Source organism: Oryctolagus cuniculus, chromosome 11, assembly GCF_051225735.1.
Source record: "Oryctolagus cuniculus isolate XC-2025 breed Fujian yellow rabbit chromosome 11, ASM5122573v1, whole genome shotgun sequence".
NCBI classification, from domain to species: Eukaryota; Metazoa; Chordata; class Mammalia; order Lagomorpha; family Leporidae; genus Oryctolagus; species Oryctolagus cuniculus.
In genome coordinates this window covers 24,144,381-24,163,110 of record NC_142877.1, presented here as the reverse complement: position 1 = coordinate 24,163,110, position 18,730 = coordinate 24,144,381, and the positions used below count along the sequence as shown (strand labels likewise).

Below are 18,730 nucleotides of genomic sequence, written 5' to 3'. Positions count from 1 at the left end.
TTTTAATTTGCATGTTTATATAATGAGTTTGAATGCTTGACATGCTAGTCCTTTCTCATTGCTCTTTTTTTTTCAGAATTATTCTTCTTATGACATTTAGAATTACTTTGTCAAGTTAAAAAAAAAAAAAACTGTTGGGGGAATGGTGTTGTGGCATAGCAGGCAAAGCCACTGCCTGTGATACTGGCATCCCAAATGGGTATTGGTTGGAGTTCAGGTTGCTCCACTTCCAATCCAGCTCCCTGCTAATGGCCTGGGAAAAGCAGTGGAAGATGGCCCAAATGCTTGGGCCCCTGCCACCCATGTAGGATACCTGGAAAAAATGCTTGGCTCCTGGCTTCAGCCTGGTCCAACACTGGCAGTTGGAGCCATCTAGGGAGTGAACCAGCAGATGGGAGACCTCTCTCTCTCTCTTTCCCCCTCTCTCTGTAACTCTGACTTTTAAATCAATAAATAAATATTTTAAAAAATCGAAAACTGTTGGCATTCTTATTGCAGTCAAATGGAAAATTACATCTTTGCCTCATTGAATAGTCTTATTCAATCACATGGCATGCTTTCCTGTTTATCCAAATTTTCCACATCCTTTAATCATATTTTAAGGTTTTCTTCATGTAGATCTTGTACTTTTATTCTTAGGTGTTTTGGAAAGAAAGTATTGCATTTCTTCACATCTTGAATCTCCATGCATCTTTTTGTGTTGCTTTTATAAACGGAATGTTTTCTTCCATTGTCTTCTAGCTGCTTGCTGTTTGCATGTATTAAAGCAATTGATGTCTACTAATCCTTGACTGTGTTATTCTATGGGATTCTTTTGTTGTTTCTAACAGTTCCTCAATTGATTCTCTTGTTACTTCCAGTTACATAATCCTTTTTGCTAAGTAGTGATTAATTTATCTCCTCCCTTACACATGAATGCCTAATAAGATGACCTTTTAAGAAGAGACCTCAGCTCCCTACCCTGTAATCTATCTGGAAAAAGCCATCCTAATTAATTAGGCATCATAGAGGATACAAAAGGCAGAGTCAAGGCAGGAAGCTCCACTGTCTGGAGTCCCAGCCCTAGTTCATTTGCGGTACACTGTGGGGCTACCACGTGAAGGGCGTGTTTTGTCTCCACCCCAAATCAATGCTGCTCCCCAAAATGGCCAGCTTAGAACCAGATTCAAAACCCAATCATAATTTGTTCCATCAAACTTGACCCTATTTAACTAAAGATCTGACTGATAGAGGAGAGGGGGAGAAGGGTGGCAATGCTGGTTTTCCTGCCTGCATTTGCATGGTGACTTCTGGTTAAAGTGTTCACAGCCAGACTGACCCCCACCTTCTACAGTGTCAGGAGCTAGGAGAATCTGCCAGACACAACCAGATTGGTTGGAACAGATGGATGTCTGTATTGTTGCTAGTTAAAATACTCCTGTTGCAAAACAAGTGCCAAGTGGAACAACTTTTATTTTGAATAATATTAATACATTATACGTAATATATGCTGGTACACGCATAGAGATCTAGAGGAAAGGCCACTTAGATTATGCTAATAGCAGTTATCTCCAGAGGTTGTGGCTTTGAAGAGGAATATTTATTTTCCATGTTATCTGTGTCTGTAATTTGGTTTTTGTTTGGTTGATTTTTTAAAAGATTTGTTCATTTGAAATGCAGAGATACAGAGAGAGAAGTAGAGAGAGAGAGAGAGAGAGAGAGAGATCTGTGTGCTGGTTCACTCTCCAAATGGCCTCAACGACTGGGGCTGGGCTAGGCTGAAGCTGGGAGCCAGGAGCTTCTTCTGAGTCTCCCACGTGGGTGCAGGGGCCCAAGTACTTGAGCCGTCACCTGCTGCCTGCCAGGCACATTAGCAGAAAGCTGGAATGGAGAGCAGAGCCAGGGCTCAAATCCAAGCACTCTAGTCTGGGATGTGGGAGTCGCGAGGGGTGGCCTAGCCACTGTGCCAAACGCTCTCCTCTAGTTTCTTTTTTCATCTTCTTTTAAAATAATTTATTTAAAGCCACCAACTGCAGGTTTTGGAAAGTAAAGTGTCTGCATCCCTGTCATTTCTTTGACAAGCTTCCCATCCAAGGGGAATGTCAATGGGCTCTCTGCTAAACTTGGGCAGCTGTTTGCTGTGACCAACAGAGCAGGGCAGGGCAGAGTGAGGCAGTGTGATTTTGGAGGCTGGGTCACCAAAGACCTTGCAGGGGCCCGCTTTGTGATGCAGTGGGTTAAGTCACCAAATGTGATGTTGGCATCCCACATGGCTTCCAGTTCAAGTCTTTCCCATTGAACTCCCTGCCAATGTGCCTGGGAAAGCAGCAGAAGATGGCCCCAAGTGCTTGGGCCCCTGCCAGCCAAGTGGGAGACCCAGATAGAGCTCCTGGCTTTGGCCTTTCCCAACCCTGGCCATTTGGGGAGTGAACCAGCAAATGGAACAAACTCTCTCTCTGTCTCTCTCTCTCTCTTTGACAGGCAGAGTTATACAGTGAGAGAGAGAGACAGAAAGGTCTTCCTTCCATTGGTTCATCCCACAAATGGCTGCTACTGATCCAAAACCAGGAGCCAAGTGCTTCCTCCTGGTCTCCCATGCAGGTGCAGGGCCCAAGGACTTGGGCCATCCTCCACTGCCTTCCCGGGCCACAGCAGGGAGCTGGCCTGGAAGAGGAGCAACTGAGACAGAATCCAGTGCCCCAACCAGGACTAGAACCCGGGGTGCCGGCGCTGCAGGCAGAGGATTAGCTTAGTGAGCTGTGGCGCCAGCCCTCTCCCTCCCTCTCTCTCTCTCTCTCTCTCTCTCTCTCTCTCTAACTCTGCCTTTCAAATGAATGAATGAATGAAAGACCATGCAGCCGTTACCTTGTTCCCTGGCATGTTTGCTTTTGGACTCTTGGAGTTTCGCGGAGCCACTGTGTAAGAAGTCTGACTCCCCTGTGGCTGCCCCGCTAGAAGGAAGCTCAGGCTGCACGGTGAAGCCGCATAGAGGTGCTGTGATCAAAACTCCGCCCTGAGCTCGGCCTTTGAGTCATCCCTGCCTGTGCACTTGATAGGTAAGGGGAAGATCTCTGGAAGATTTCAGCTCTCAGCCACTCAAGTCTTCCTTGACAAGACTGCAAATATGGAGCTGAGATAAATCATCTTCTCTGTAGCCGTCTAAGTTTCTGATCTTCAGCATCTGTGAGCAGAATAAAATTGTGTTTGTTTTATGCCACTAAGTGGGATGGTTTGTTATAGAGCAATCGATAACTGGGACATCCAGGCTTCCAGTTATGTGAGATAATTGCATTTGGTTCTTAGGGTTTAAATCATTATAAAGAATTTTTTCTCCCACTTGCCTTTAATCACAGCCTAGCTTATACATACTCATGGTCTTATTTACTTATATTTTTAAGTTAACCTGTTCTTTTTGTTTAAATATGGCTTTAAAGAGGAAAGTCTTTAAAGTATTTTTCCAAGACATAGCAGAAACAATACTACTAGAAATTAAAACCCTGTTTTCCATATATCATCTAAAGTCATCTTGCAGTCCACTAGGGATACCTTCCAGCTTCTAGGAACTACTGCACTAAGCTTTTCTTCTGATTACAAATATCTCATCTAACTTTAACCTTTGAGAATGTATAAGGTTTCTCTTTCTTTTCTTTTCTCCTTTTTTTTAAAAAAGACGATTTATTTATTTATTTGAAAGGCAGCATTAGAGAAGCAGAGGCAGAGAGAGAGAGAGAGAGAGAGAGAGAGAAAGATCTTCCATCCACTGGTTCACTCCTCAGATGGCTGCAATGGCTGGAGCTATGCCTGTCTGAAGCCAGGAGCCATGAGCTTCTTCTGGGTCTCCCACATGGATTCAGGGGCCCAAGGACTTGGGCCATCTTCCACTGCTTTCCCAGGCCATAGCAGAGAGCTGGATAGGAAGTAGAGCAGCCAGGACTTGAATCGGCACACATATGGGATGCTGGCATTGCAGGTGGTGGCTTTACCTGATATGCCACAGCACAGGCCCCTTCATTTGGTTTTACCAGGGCTCCCCATGCTTCCCGAGTCCCAGCGAGGTGGTGCAGCTGGGCCTGCAGGCACAGAGACTTGTGCCTTAGGAGAGCGAGACAGAGCTTGCAGAAACCACTGCATTTGCAGTGAGCAGTAACAAGCCTGCTCTTTGTCCAGGGAGAAGCATGATTTCATTCATCAACCTTGCTTGCTACAAACACAACCTTGAGAAATAGCGTGGGTAATCAGTAGTCAGGGCCTTGCCTTCTTGGCACACCCAGCAAGTGTGGTTGCAAGAACGCAGGGGAGGTCAGGGCCTGTGTGTATCCCAAACAAAAGCCCTCCCTGGCCCAGGTCAGATAGCTTAGGGGGTGTGGTGGAGTCCTGGGCCAGAAATTCCACCATTCTCTCCCTACTCCCAAGAGGAGTATGTCAAAAAGCAGGGGAAATGGGCAAGGTTGTTACTGGGTTCACTTTGATTCCTCTTTAATTAGTAATAGTAAAAAGTGAGGGACTCGCTCATTTCAGAAGTTTAACTTTTATTGGTAAGATTAAGCATTTGTTAAAGATCTATTTATTTGAAAGGCAAAGTTACAGAGAGGCAGAGAGAGATACAGAAAGAGAGATCTCTGTCTGCAGGTTCACTCCCCAAATGGCCATAATGACCAGGGCTGGGCAGGGTGAAGCCAGGAGCCTTTATCTCCATCTGGTTCTCCCATGCGGGTGCAAGGGCCCTAGCACTTATACCATCTTCCACTGCTTTCCCAGCTGTATTAACAGGGAGCTGGATTGGAAGTGGAGCAGCTGGGACTTGAACCAGTGCTCATACTGGATACTAGTGTCACAGGTGGTGCTTAACCCACAGTACCACAACACTAGCCTCTAAAATTAACTAGATATTGCCAGGCTTCTCCAATTTGCACATTCGAAGGAAGTCACACTAATGGCTGTGTCGGTGAGCTTTTGCTATAGTAATGTTACAGAACAATCCAGCTCTGGCATGTGACAGCAAGCATTTAGTCTGGGGCTTTGTATTTCCTGGGCAAACCAGGGTGTCTCTGCTTCATTCTTCAGTTGACTGGGATGGCTCTGTCCATGCATCTGCCATCCTCCTCCTGGAACCAGCTTGCTAACCAGAATGTATTTAGCTCTTAGAGATGACAGAACTGCAAGAGGGCATGCCCAGTGGTGCAAGCATATTGCAGTTCCATTTACTAGATGTGTGGTGTTTTCTATTGGCCAAAGCAGGTTTCATGGCTGAGTCCAATAGGTCAAGGAGTGAGGAAGAATATTTCATTCACAGAGGTGGAGGGGTTGGCGGGAATGTTCCAGACATCAATCTCATTTATCATCTGTCAAAAGCCGATGGTTTCTCTTCTTAGCATTTTCTACTCACTCTGGTCCTCAAGCTCTCTTTGTGAAGTCTCTCCCATATTATTTCAACCTCAAAGCACTGTGAACCCTAAGATGATGAATAGTCACGCAGTGGTTCCGTCCCCACCTCCATGGACAGGGCTTTCAAGAAATTTACACTCATTTTTATCAATTAGCCAACATTCCTTCCCAACAATAAAGAAGAAATAAAACATTGCCTTGGAGGTTATGCCTCTAAGCTCCCTCCTCTGCTTGCGAGGCTGGGGCCTGCTCTTGGGGAACTTGAAAATAACTCCAGTGCTTTATGTTCAAGCTTTTTTCATGTCTGTAAGACCTGGTGTTGTGAAAGGAGATGGTGGATGGTGCAGTTCCTCATGAAGAATGGTTCTGTTCTAGCTTTTATGGTTATATAAGGTTATAAAAGGTAATAAATTAATTTAGAAATGATTCAGAAAGGAGAGAGAGAATGAGAGAACAATAGCTAAAACATCTATTTTCCTTGCTGCCTTACATAGCTGTGGATAACATATGCCTACTTAGGGAATGGGCTTTACAAAGAGGTTAAACAATGCAGTACCAGACTCCGAAGGCTGGACTACGGTAACTCCTTTTTGTGAAGGCATTTTCCCCCTTGATTCCATGTGTGTGTATGTGTGTGTGTGTGTGTATGAAGAAGACCTAGGCAGGGAATATGGATATTCCTAGCATCTCTGGAAGGGGCTCCTTACATGTGTAAAGACAAGTCTTTGACAGCCGTTTCCCTGAAGCCCCCCCTTCTCCTGTCCCAGCCCCTGCCTGTGACCATCTGTTGCCTGAGAGGCCAGCTGAAGGCTCCCTGTCTCTGTTGTGGAGATACCTGCGTTCATCAAGGATTCTGTGTGGGAAGTGATAGAACCCCAACTGCAACTAGTTTGAGTGAGAAAGGGGATTTATTGGCTCACATAGCCAATGCAAGGTGGAGTGGATTCCAGAGATGGCTGGGTTCAGATATACAAATGCCAGCAGGCTCTTTGCTCTCTTTTCTCTGCTGTTCTTTGCAGTGGGAACTGCTTTTATCTATTCCTGATGGACTTTGTCCACAGGGAGGGAACATGGACTCTCATAACTCCAGCATCGTGGCCTCCTGGCTTTAGTAACTTTGGGAGAATAGAGAACATCTCTCCCTTAGCTTTGGTGTTAAAAACTTCTAGGCGCTGGTGTTTGCCTCAGAAGTTAAGCCACCACTTGGGATGCCTGCATCCCATTTCGGAGTGCCTGGGTTCAAGTCCTGGCTCCACTCCTGGTTACAGCTTCCTGTTAATGCGCACCCTGGGAGGCAGCAGGTGATGGCTCAAGTACTTGGGTTCCTGCCACCCACATAGACCCAGATTGAATTATCAGGGCATGAGCTAGTGAATGGGTGATCTCTCTCTCTCCCTCTCTCTTTCTCTCCCTCTCTCTCTCTCTCTCGTGCTCATTCTCTCTCCATTTCAAATAAAATGAAAACAGATAAATAAATGTTTTAAAGAGAAACACAGAGATGACAGAAGATGGTTGAACAGTGGTGTGGCAGAGCCAGCTCCGGAATTCAGGGCTTGTGTGTGAGTCCCAACCCTCACATCAAAGTTGGAGTGTCCCAGCTTTACACAGAATTACACTTGCAATGGAGCTGGCCAGTGTCCAGCCCTCCCGGGGCACAGGGAAGGAGACAACCTGTTTCTCAGCAAGACTGCTCCCAAAGAGGTGAGTGGTTGCTGCCTGGCTTTAGGCCTAAGGCCAGTTATGGTGGCGGCATTTAACTGGCCCCACCCATCTAGAGGAGCTGTAGGCCTTTTTTGGAATGAGTCCAGTTACCTGAACCATCACTGCTGCCTCCTAGGATCGGCATTAGCAGGACGGCGCAGCCCGAGCCGGACATCATCTTGATCACATGAAATGAAGGGGCTTCTACCATATGTGTTTATTATCTACCATATCCCAATAGAATACATAATACATTTCAGAAATATTAAATGGTGTCTTGGGGTTTCCTTGGATGTCTACCTTGGGACAAGAATTTGAGACCAAGTAGTTGACTTGGGGGAGGATCCCAGAAAATGCCGTTAATAGTGTGGGGAGGGAGGGAAGATGGCCAATAAGTCATGTGTACCAAAGTAATTCATGCTGTGGACCACTGGAGCCGAGTCCCGCTGGGGAGCTCTGGGAGGCAGTTAAGAATACTCCTGAGGGGTCAGTTGTCCCATACAATTGGACAAGACTGGGGTCCATCAACTCCCTGTCGCTGGCTGATGGAATTTCTGTGGGTGTTAATCTCCAGTGTGTTGTCTTTCCCAGTATTTGGTCAGGCACGCTCCTGTGGCCAGGAAAATGCCCTCACGGGGTCATAGCTATAGTAGTCATCCTCAGGGACAGCCCTGAGTGGGGACGGGGTGCAACAGGGGGCCTGGCAGTGGGCTACACGTGGATTTCCGTTTCTCTAAATGATATCCTGCGATTAGGGAGGGAGAGTAGACCATGCACGGGTCCATGTGCCCATCCCTGGCCTCTCAGGCACCAGCCCCAGAGGATGGTGCATGTACACTGGCCAACCCCAGGCCCAACTTGAGTAGAGGAAGGGCTAGAAGACACAGAAAGATGACCCTTTCTCTCAAAGGTAAAATGTTTACTATTTTACACCCGATGAGACTGGGTTATATATGAGACTGAGTTAATACTCAGGTTTATATTTTTCTGCTTCAGTACAAGAAAATAGGAGAAGCACAAAAGAACAAATAAGTCATTTATAAAAAATAAAATAGCTGTAATTTTTTTGTATCGAGGAGTTGTAGAAGGTGGATTTCAGCCCTCCCCCAACCATAATCTCCGTGAAGACAAGCACCTTTACCTTACTCATAGCACAGAGCCCTCTGTCAGGTACATAACAGGTGCAGGATATTAAATATTTGTTGAATAGATCCTTGCGCTATGGGATTTCCCTCCCAGTGCCCCCTTTTCTCCCAATATCCAGGCCATTTAATTCAATTAATTTGTTACAGCTTCACCCTGAGCTGGGCTGGAGGGCAGCTGTTTTCTCTGATACAGTTGGTGAAGAGCCAGGGGATGAGGGGCTGCTGTTTGTGCCCCATGCAAGCCCAGCTGGCCCTGCAGAAAATGGGGAGGCGTCAGAGTGCTGCCCGATGGCCAAAGGACTGCATGTGTCCCTTCAATTTACTGCCCTCATAATTAGTATAAATGATAGCTATGCTGTCCTTTGCCACTGCTAGTCTGTCTCCAAGGCTCATTACCATCATGGAGGAACAGCACTCCTCTGACCTCGTGTGTCCCCCAGCCATGAGCTGAGTACTGCCTCTTTCTAGTAGGTGATCTCGGGCAAGTCACTTTCCCTTTCTGAGCCCTGGATTCTTTTGATTTTTTAAAAAATTCTGATCTCAGGGCTGGCATTCTGGCACCGTGGGTTAAGCTGCCAGCCGTGATGCTGACACCCCATGTGAGCGCCAGTTCAAGTCTCGACTGCTCCACTTCTGGTCCAGTTCCTTGCTAATGTGTCTGGGAAAGCAGTGGAAGATGGCTCAAGTGCTTGAGTCCCTGCACCCATGTGGGAGATCTGGGTGGAGTTCCTGGCTCTTGACTTTAACTTGGCCCAGCCCTGCCCATTGCAGCCATTTGGGGAGTGAACCAGAGGATGGAAGATCTCCTCCCCTCTCTCTCTTACTCTCTCTCTGTCTCTTCTTCTCTCTCTGTAACTCTGCCTTTCAAATAATTTTTTTATTTTTTATTTATTTATTTTTTTGCGAGGCAGAGGGACAAAGTGCTTCCATCTACTGTTTCACTCCCCAAATGCCCACACAGCCAAGGCTGGGCCAAGATGAAGCCCAGAACCCAAAACTCAGTCTGGCTCTCCCATATAAGTAGCAGGAATCCAATTACCTGAACCATCACCTGCTTCTTCCCAGCCTGCATGTTAGTAGGAGGCTGGAACCAGGAGTGGGACCAGGACTTGAATTTAGGGACTCCCGTATAGGTCATGGCTGTTCCAGTCTAGCATCTTAACTGCTAGGCCAAATGTCCACCCCAGCCAGCCTCAGGCTTTTCATCAGCCTGGGGTGGAAGCTGTGAGCACAGGCCTTGGCTCTTCTCCCTGCACGACCGCTCCGCACACGCAGCACAGGCATCGTGTGACTTCACCACTGCAGGCCCAGGCGCCGCCTTCAGCAGGTTAAGCCACTGCTTGTGATGTCCCGCGTGGGAGCACGTGTTCTGAGTCCTGGCTACTCTGCTTCCAATACAGCTTTCTGCTAATGCACCTGGGAAGATAGAAGACGAGGGCCCACCTCTATCACCTGTGTCGGAGACCCGGCCTGCAGTTCTTGGCTCCTGGCTTCAGCCTGGCTCTGCCCTGGCTGTTGTGGCCGTCTGGGGAGTGAACCAGCAGATGGAAGATCTCTCTCTCTCTCTCTCTGTCACTCTGTTTTTAAATAAATAAATCTTTAAAAAAAAAAAAGTGCAGGCTCATATGCCACTTCACCTATACGGATTCTGCTAATTATGTGGGCATTGTGCCAGCCAAATTTGGGTTCAAGTCCTGGTACCACCTCTCCCTGTGCTGTGTACCTTTAAATAAGTCACTTAACCTCTGAACTGCAGATTATTCTTTATTTTTAATTTTTAATAAAAATTTATTTATTTGAAAGGCAGAGTGACAGAGAGGGAGAGACAAAGAGAGATCTTTTTAATTAATTTATTTATTTGAAAGAGTTACACAGAGAGAAGAGAAGCAGAGAAAGAGAGAGGTCTTCCATCCAATGGTTCACTCCCCAGTTGACTACAACGGCCGGAGTTGCGCCGATCCGAAGCCAGGAGCCAGGAGCTTCTTCCGGGTCTCCCATGCAGGTGCAGGGGCCCAAGACTTGGGCCATCTTCCACTGCTTTCCTAGGCCATAAACAGAGAGCTGGATGGGAAGTTGAGCAGCTGGGTCTCGAACCGGCGCAAACCGGTGCCCATATGGGATGCCAGCGCTTCAGGCCAGGGTGTTAACCCGCTGCACCACAGCGCCAGCAGAGAGAGAGAGAGAGAGAGAGGGAGAGAGGGACAGAGAGATATCTTCCATCTGCTGAGTCATTTCCCAAATGCCTACAACATCTGGGGCTGGGCCAGGCTGAAGTCAGGAACCAGGAACTTCTCCATTCAGAGAAGTACTGGATCTATCATTTGCTGCCTTCCCAGGCACATTAGCAGGAATCTGAATCGGAAGCAGAGCAGATGGGACTGAAACCAGCACTCTGATACGGGAAGTGGATCTCTCTCTCTTTCATATACACACACATACACACACACACGTATGATATCAAGCTGTGTCCTAAGACTGCCGAGTTTGAATCCTAGATCTGTTACTGAAAAACAAACTGAGATCATCTGCTCGCATGCATCAGAGGGTCAGTCACTGAAGCTGTGGTCTCTCTGTGGCGTGAAGGATTATTACAAGGCTACCAGGAGTCAGGAGTCATCCCCTAATCAGACTCTTCCATCAGGGCCAGGGGAACGGCTCTATGGGTCAGCTAGGAGGGGGCTGGTGGGCAGGAGTGCTCGCAAGGCCGGTTCTGATCGAAGGGGCTTGGAATCCATCAGGCCCCTGTAGGGTTATGATTTAGTAACTTTCCTGAGAAATCAGATCTTAAAGGGGCAGTCAGATATCAGCTCTGCAAAATTACTATTGTATGAGCCTTGGGTGAGTCGCTTAACCTCTCTGAATCTCTTTCCTTGTCCAAGTGGAAATAATAATGGTGTTTTCCTCCTAGGGTTGTGTGAGGCTTAAGCAGGTTAATGTATGGAATGCACTCAGAGCTGTGCTCCATGAATAAATGATTGCTGTTGTCACGGCTACTCATCTCATTGAAACTTTACAGCCGCCCCGGGACGCAGGCTGACTTCCCGAACCCCTAAACTGAGGGTAATAATGCCTGCAGCATAGATGCTTATGATGATGAAAGGTAACATAGGCAAAAGCACGAGAGCTAGGATTTACTGAGCACCACAACGAGCCGTTATTATGCTGTGTAAGTCAGGAATGTGCTTGGTAGCAGGAAGGAAAAATCAAAAGTAACAGCAGCACAGACACATGAGGCTTTGTTTATGACACATAACATGAAGTTGGAAGAATCCAGCCTCTTTCTTCCTTATCTTTGTTTCCAGGCTTTTTATTTCTGCTTTTCCATCCTTTTCAAGTCAGCCGTTGTTCTCAAGGATTCAAGATGACTGCTGTGGGGCCCGCAGGTTAAGCCGCTGCCTGCAAAGCCAGCATCCTGTGTTGGAGTGCTTGTTCCCAGAGTCCTGGCTGCTCCTCTTCCGATCCAGCTCCCTGCTGATGTGCCTGGGAAAGAGAGGAAGATGGTCCAGGTATCTGGGCCCCTGCCACCTTTAGAGGAGACTGGGATAGGGGTCCTTGCTCCTGGCTTCAGCCTGGCTCAGGCCTAGCCCGCTCCTGGTGCAGCCATTCGGGGAATAAAGCAGCAGATGAAAGATCTCTTTCTGTCTCTTCCTCTCTCCCTGTTTCTCTTTCTTTTAAGTAACTAATAAAGTGTTTTTAAAAAGAGATGACTGCTGCGCCTCTCTATCTCACATCTGTGTTGCAGGCAGGACACAAGGGTGGGAGCTGGAGGAAGGAGGGAGGGAGATGAGGGCTTGCAAAAGGTTAAAGAATAGCTGTTGAGTCTGTCTCTTCAAATGAACACAAACTTTTCTGATAACACCAAGCAACTTCCACTGGCATATCACTGGCCAGAGCTCTGTCCTGTGGCCTCCTCTACCTGCTAGCAGCCTTCAAGTCAAGGGGGATGTAAATACTTTGGGGTAGCCAATTTATAGTATCCACACATCAATAAAGGGACTTCAGAAAACTCGTGGACAAATGGAATTCCAAGATAAGTTTATTTTGGTGCAAAATACTTTGAAGGCGTTTTTTTGGTTGTTGTTAAAGATTTATTTATTTAATAGTCAGAGTTACACAGAGAGAAGAGAGGCAGAGAGAGAGAGGTCTTCTGTCTGCTGGTTCACTCCCCAGATGGCCGCAACGGCCGGAGCTGTGCTGATCTGAAGCCAGGAGCCAGGAGCTTCTTCCAGGTCTCCCACGTGGGTGCAGGGGCCCAAGGACCTGGACCATCTTCTGCTGCTTTCCCAGGCCATAACAGAGAGCTGGATTGTAAGAAGGGCAGCCAGGACTAGAACTAGCACCCATATGGGATGCTGGCGCTTCAGGCCAGGGCGTTAACCCGCTGCGCCACAGCGCCGGCCCCGGCATTTTTTTTTTTTTCTCATAGTGTACATTTTCCATGTCTTTTGAAGATTCTTTGTACATTTTCCTATTTAATCTCCACCAAAGCCTTGAGGGACTGGTAACGTTATGATTTTTGTTACAGATGAGTAAGCTGAGGCCAGGAGAGGTCAGGGACTAGCCCGGGGGGATGCAGAGTTCACAAGTGGCAGAGGACGGGACCCCCGGTCCGCCTGACTGGAGGGTGTGAGCCCTACACTGTCATATGATATGCAGAGTCTGCCGTATGCCTGGCCCACAGTAGATGCTTAATGGGGCGTTACTTCCTTTCTACTGCTGGTTTATTGCCAAGGAATAAAGCATTCAAAAGTCAGGAGTTGAAAACTATAGCCATTTTATTTGCTTATGATAGTTGAGTCTGGGCTGGGCTCAGGTGGCTGGTTTTTGTGCTGATTTTGAATCTGATCACCCTGAGCTTGCACCAGCTCACAGGGCCTGCTTTTAGGGCCTCTTCAAAGGTCTCTCCAGCAGGGTCGTCAGACTTCTTCCACAGTTGTTCAGGGCTCCCAAGAATGAGTGTTCCAAGAGGACCAGCTGCAGCATGTGAGCATTTATTGAGCCTCCACGTGCGTCATGCGTGGTGAGGTTTATTTATTTATTCAAAAGGCATAGTTACAGAGAAGCAGAGGGAGAGGGAGGGAGAGAGAGAGAGAGGTCTTCCACCTGCTGGTTCACTCCCCAAATGGCTGCAACAGCTGCAGTTGTGCTGATCCAAAGCCAGGAGCCAGGAGCTTCTTCCAGGTCTCCCATGCAGGTACAGGGGTCCAAGCACTTGGGACATCTTTTGCTGCTTTTCCAGGCCATAACAGAGAGCTGGATTGGAAGTAGAGCAGCCGGGACTTGAACCAGCGGCCATATGGGATGCTGGCACTGCTGGTGGCGGCTTTATCTGCTGTGCCATAGCGCTGCCCCCCATTAATCTTAAAAAAAAAAAAGTGCCTTTGTGTTCTTCATGCAGACACCTGGCTAATTGGGTAGCTGCCTCTATTCTAGCTGGGATTCTTGTAGCCCCAAGGTCTCCCGATTGGCTCCAAAGCTGAGACATTCTCAGGCACCTGGTCAAGAATTCCTACAAACAAGAACACCTGAGACTGCATGACACCAACATCTGTCAGACACTCTTAAAATACTACGGAGAAGCCGGCGCCACGGCTCACTAGGCTAATCCTCTGCCTGCAGCATCGGCACCCTGGGTTCTAGTCCCTGTTGGGGCGCCGGATTCTGTCCTGGTTGCTCCTCTTCCAGTCCAGCTCTCTGCTGTGGCCCGGGAGGGCAGTGGAGGATGGCCCAGGTCCTTGGGCCCTGCACCCGCATGGGAGACCAGGAGGAAGCACCTGGCTCCTGGCTTCAGCTCGGCGCAACACGCTGGCCATAGCGGCCACTTCGGGGTGAACCAACAGAAAAAAAGGAAGACCTTTCTCTCTGTCTCTTTCTCTCTCTCTAACTCTGCCTGTCCAAAAAAAAAAAAAAAAAATATATATATATATATATATATATGGAGACGTGGATTTGGAAGATTCATTTATGGAGAACAGGGAGGGTGGGGCGGGTGATACCTGCAGAGGTACATCTAGGAGAGCAGGGCTGGAGCAGAATTGGTTGAAAAGTCCCAGGAAGAGTGTGTGGTTCTCCCAGATCCTGGCAGTGGGGGGATGGGAGGGGGCAGAAGGGCTCCTGCATCTCTCATTTCCTGGGCACTCAATGCTTTCTGCATAAGATGCCCCAGAGATGGTTTTTCTCATTAGAACAAATGCCAAAGATGTAATGCCTTCCTCGTTTATGTTTTTCTTGATGTGCTTCTGCTTAAGCAAGTGAGCCCTTAATGTCAATTTCAATTAATGTTGCTGCATCTGATCTTGGTGGTGAAGCTCCAGGATGCAATTGGGGGTGGAGGAAGGTCGCTGGGAATTGGGGGAGGGGAGGTGTTCCCTCTTGAGGCACTGGTGAGGGAGGCACGGGGAGGGAAGCGTGGAAGATTTGCTTCCTACGTAAAGAAGACCATACTTGAAAGCGGTCAGCCTTTTGTTTTATGAAAAATGAGTGTGGAGACCCAGTGGCAAGATAGAGTATAGCAGGGGCTGTGAGGGCTGAGCCAGCGAGGAGTGAGAGACACACAGCTTTACCTTGACTGTGAGAGTCCTCAAGCCACCAGTCACGGGGCTAGGGCTGCAGGCTCCAAGCCTGCAATCTGCTCTCCTAGAGGTTCCCCGATTTTTTTTTTTTCCAGGCAGAGTGGACAGTGAGAGAGAGAGAGAGAGAGAAAGGTCTTCCTTTTTGCCGTTGGTTCACCCTCCAATGGCTGCCGCGGCCAGCACACTGCGCTGATCAGAAGCCAGGAGCCAGGTACTTATCCTGGTCTCCCATGGGGTGCAGGGCCCAAGCACTTGGGCCATCCTCCACTGCACTCCCGGGCCACAGCAGAGAGCTGGCCTGGAAGAGGGGCAACTGGGACAGAATCCGGCACCCCGACTGAGACTAGAACCCGGTGTGCCGGCGCCACAGGCGGAGGATTAGCCTAGTGAGCCGCGGCGCCGGCCGAGGTTCCCCGATTCTGCCACAGACAGTTTCCCCTTCCTCTGAGGACGACTCAAAGCTCGGTGTGCGACCTGAGTTCACAGGTGCTCAGAGAGGTAGAGATGGTCGGTGTAACCCGCCAGCCCTTCCCCTTTTCCTTTGTTCCCTCATTTCTCCCTCCCTCCCTTCCTGTCTGTCTTCCAGGGGAATCTGTTCAGGAAAGAGAAGACGTGAATTTATGTTCTCTAAGAGGTTCAGGAAGGATCGTCTCTCCTTCTAGCAGTCGGAGTTCTTGTTCTTCATCCTCTTCTTCGCCCTAAGAGCACTTTCATGGGTCAGGGGCCACCACACACATTATTTCCAGGATTCACAGCAACCTTCTTGGTTAAGCCCATTTTACAGAAGTGGAAATTGGGGCCTAGAGAGAGGGAGGGCTTGCCTGGTAAGTAGCAGGATTGGAATCTGAACTGAGGCTTGTTTGAATTCTGGCTCCAGTGTCATCCTTTACTAAGCTCTTAGGACAGCCAGGCTCCTGGCTAAGACTTGCTAGTGGGTATGTCTGAAGTGAAAAATCTGGAACTTCTATTCAAGTTCCAGACATCCACATCAACAAGGATTAAGCCTAGAGGTCAAGCTGCAAGCTGGGAGGGCACTAGCCCAGTTCTGCTGCAGCTCTTGATGGGCAGTTTCAGCACACCTGATGTGCGAGATGCCTCACTTCTCTAGCCATAACAAGGAAGAGTGGGACCAGATATCTCCAGGAGCCAGTTCAGTGCGACCCAACCTGATGGCACAAACAAGACTTCCTGTGTGACTCTGCTGGCGGGATACAAAGATGGACAAGACAGACCTCGGGCCCAGGCGAGCTGGACGTGTGCACGAATGGTTACAAAGACAGAGCAATAAAGCTTGCAGTGTAGACAGCTTCACTGGGACTTACCCAGTGACAGTGTGTGCGGCAGGCTTTGTGGAGCACTCGGTCTTGGAAATAATCAGAACAAGTAGAGGTGGAGGCGGGAGGAAGCTTTTCCCAGGCAACAGGACACAGACAGAGGAACCTGGTCAATCCATAAAACTGTAAGAAGTAGCGAATTGTTGTTTTCAGCCGCTAAGTTTTTGATGTGGTACGTTTTACAGCTCCAGGCAAACTAAGTGGTTGCCTGTAACCTACAGGTCGGAGATTGGCACTCGGCAGACCGGAGCCTGCAAGAACTGACCTGCAGATGTAATTTATTAGGTTTGCACAGGGTTGTTTTAAAATATTGGAGGAAGCCCTTAAGAGGACTCCAGCGGTTTGAAAACCCTCTGGGGGAGGTGTCTGTTCCAGCAGGAAGAATCATGACTTCCACACTGACAATCAAACCGTTTTGAATGTTTGCTCTTAGGCTCTGTGCTAAGTGCTTCCCATACATTTATCTTCTTTTTAAGAAGGCTTGCAGCAAGCCCAGGATGTAGGGAATTCATTATCCCCATTTTAAGAACCTGGTGCTTGCCCAGGGAGAACGTAATTTGCCCAAGAGCACACAGCTGGCAAGTAGTGCAATGGGGTCTGGACCCAAACGCATTGGAAGGCAAGGATGGCAGCCTGCAGGCCACCCACAGTCCTCAGAGGTGTGTCTTTAGGTCTGCATTTTCCTTTAAAAATCTGAGTGAGTTGCCAGCAGTTAAAACCCAGAATAGGAGTGAGAGCTTTTTTTCTTCCCCATGTTAGATCTGGCAATAGGCAACACTGGGGGCCTGCTCCCACATAAATCAGCTGCATCCCCTGGAGGGGTGGGAACGCCTAGTCTGGCATGAATTCCTACTCTGTGTTACCTTACACCTGACTCACTTGGCTAATTTACAGTACCTTTTGAAATTCATGCATAAAAGGGCCTCTCTGAGAAAATGACATTTGGGTGGGAACCTGAAGGTCAGAAGTGAGCCATACTAGTCCACGGAAGGAGAGCCAGAGCTTCTGAGGCAGCCACAACAGCACGAGCAAGGGCCCGGAGGTTGCAGCAAAGGGGCCGGTGTGTCTGCAGCAGAGTGAGGGGGGTGAGGACAGTGGAGGAGGAGCTCAGAGGGTCGAGATGGCAGGGCACACAGGGCTTTGTAGACGTAAACCTAATCCTTAGTGCCAGCAGGGAACAGGACGTCTCCTGCACAGGCAAGTTTCCCAACGAATGTCATGAATGGCAAGGTGAGCGCCTCAACTTGCCTGGTGGTGAGGCAGGAGACTTCTCAGAGGTGGTGGTCCCTGAGCTCATGGTAGAACTGGAGACAAAGGGGAGGAGCAATTCAAATAAAGAAAATGCTACAGCCAGAGGTTCTGAGACAATGTGGTATGCAAACCAACACAGAGGCCAAGCCGGGTGTGTGGGAGTGGCCAGGGTGATGGAGGGGAGGAGCCAAGGAATGGCCAGGAAGGGAACACTGGAGGCTGGCAGGGACTAGATTAATTCATTGGTCGGCTGATTCCTTCACTCAAGCATTTATTGAGCTCTAGGTGCGTGCACTAGATCTGGGAACATAGTGATGTACTGGCAAAAATTCCTGGTCCCACGGATGTTACGTTTTAGTAGCAGAGCCAGACAAAAACACATAGAGAAATAAATGACGGAACAAGAAGCCAGCCTAGTCAACAGCTTTACACGGATGTTCAGGAAGTCCTTCCCCCAGGAGGTGACAGGTCTCGCTGTCGGTGTCACCTCCGTCTGATTTCTCTCCCTTTGAAAAGGGGGCATGGAGGGCATCAAACCACGGAAGGGCAGTTACAACTGCTGGTCCGGCCAAACGAGGACGCGATGCAAACTCTGCGGCGTCCTCAGGAATCCAGGTTCCTAGGCGGATTCCGGGAGAAGCGATATGAGAAACACTATCACGACATCACAGATCAGCGCAGGCATGGACAACCTGTCTGGTCAGTTCCCAGTCTGCAGCCGAGGTCGAAAGGGACACTCCTGGAAGACCCTTCTGGCGCTCCCCTGGGACACTGACTCAGTGAGAGATCCCTATAGGACCGTGTACAGGAGGCAGGGCCTCCACCCAGGTCAACATCAGGTATTAAACATCTGCGCTTCTGACGATCCTGGAATTTAACCTGCTTTTCGGGTAGAAGTGACACCTCTTGCCCAGGCCCTCCTCGCCGCAGCCCCTCCGTCCAGCCCCAGCCTGGGCAGTGAGGAACAATCCAGGCGCCGCGTTTCTCTCGGGAGGAACTGAAGCCCCCTCCCACCCCGCCCACCCCGCGCGCCCCCCGCTCGGCCCTCCCCTCGGGCACGCCGCCACCTTCCGCTCCTCCCGAGGGGCCGCCCCGGCGCCCGCTGCTCCCGGCCTCCTCCAAGCTTCCCCGCTGTGGGGTTCGCTTCAGCCCCGCCTCCGCCCCGCCACTTGCGCAGGCCCCGCCCCTCCACGCGTGACTCCGCCTCCGGGCACCGGCTCCCCCCTAGCTCCGCCCACAGCCGCTCCTCTTTCGCGCCCTGCCCGGGCTGCCCGCTCTCTGAGGACTCCACCTTCTTCTAATTCCTGTGCTCGCCAGGCATCGCCCCCGCCTCTCAGACCCGCCCCGCCTGCGGCTCCGTCCT

General features: G+C 49.3%; 1 long non-coding RNA gene and 1 other non-coding gene across 4 annotated transcripts in view; one reads left to right on the top strand and one right to left on the bottom strand.

Annotated features, from left to right (window-relative positions):
• LOC149123374 (uncharacterized) overlaps positions 1–11,910 on the top strand; it is a 100,270-nt gene extending 88,360 nt beyond the window's left edge. For all 3 annotated transcript variants that reach the window (XR_016216619.1, XR_016216620.1, XR_016216621.1), the window contains exon 3: positions 11,513–11,910. This is a non-coding gene — a long non-coding RNA (uncharacterized LOC149123374). The remainder of the gene's footprint in view (positions 1–11,512) is intronic.
• Positions 11,911–17,621: 5,711 nt separating this feature from the next.
• On the bottom strand, positions 17,622–18,543 carry LOC103348201 (uncharacterized). Its single transcript, XR_016216617.1, has 2 exons — positions 18,435–18,543; positions 17,622–17,986 (listed from the first exon to the last, which is right to left on the bottom strand). It is a non-coding gene; the product is annotated as an uncharacterized LOC103348201 (transcript).
• Between the last annotated feature and the right edge of the window lie 187 nt (positions 18,544–18,730).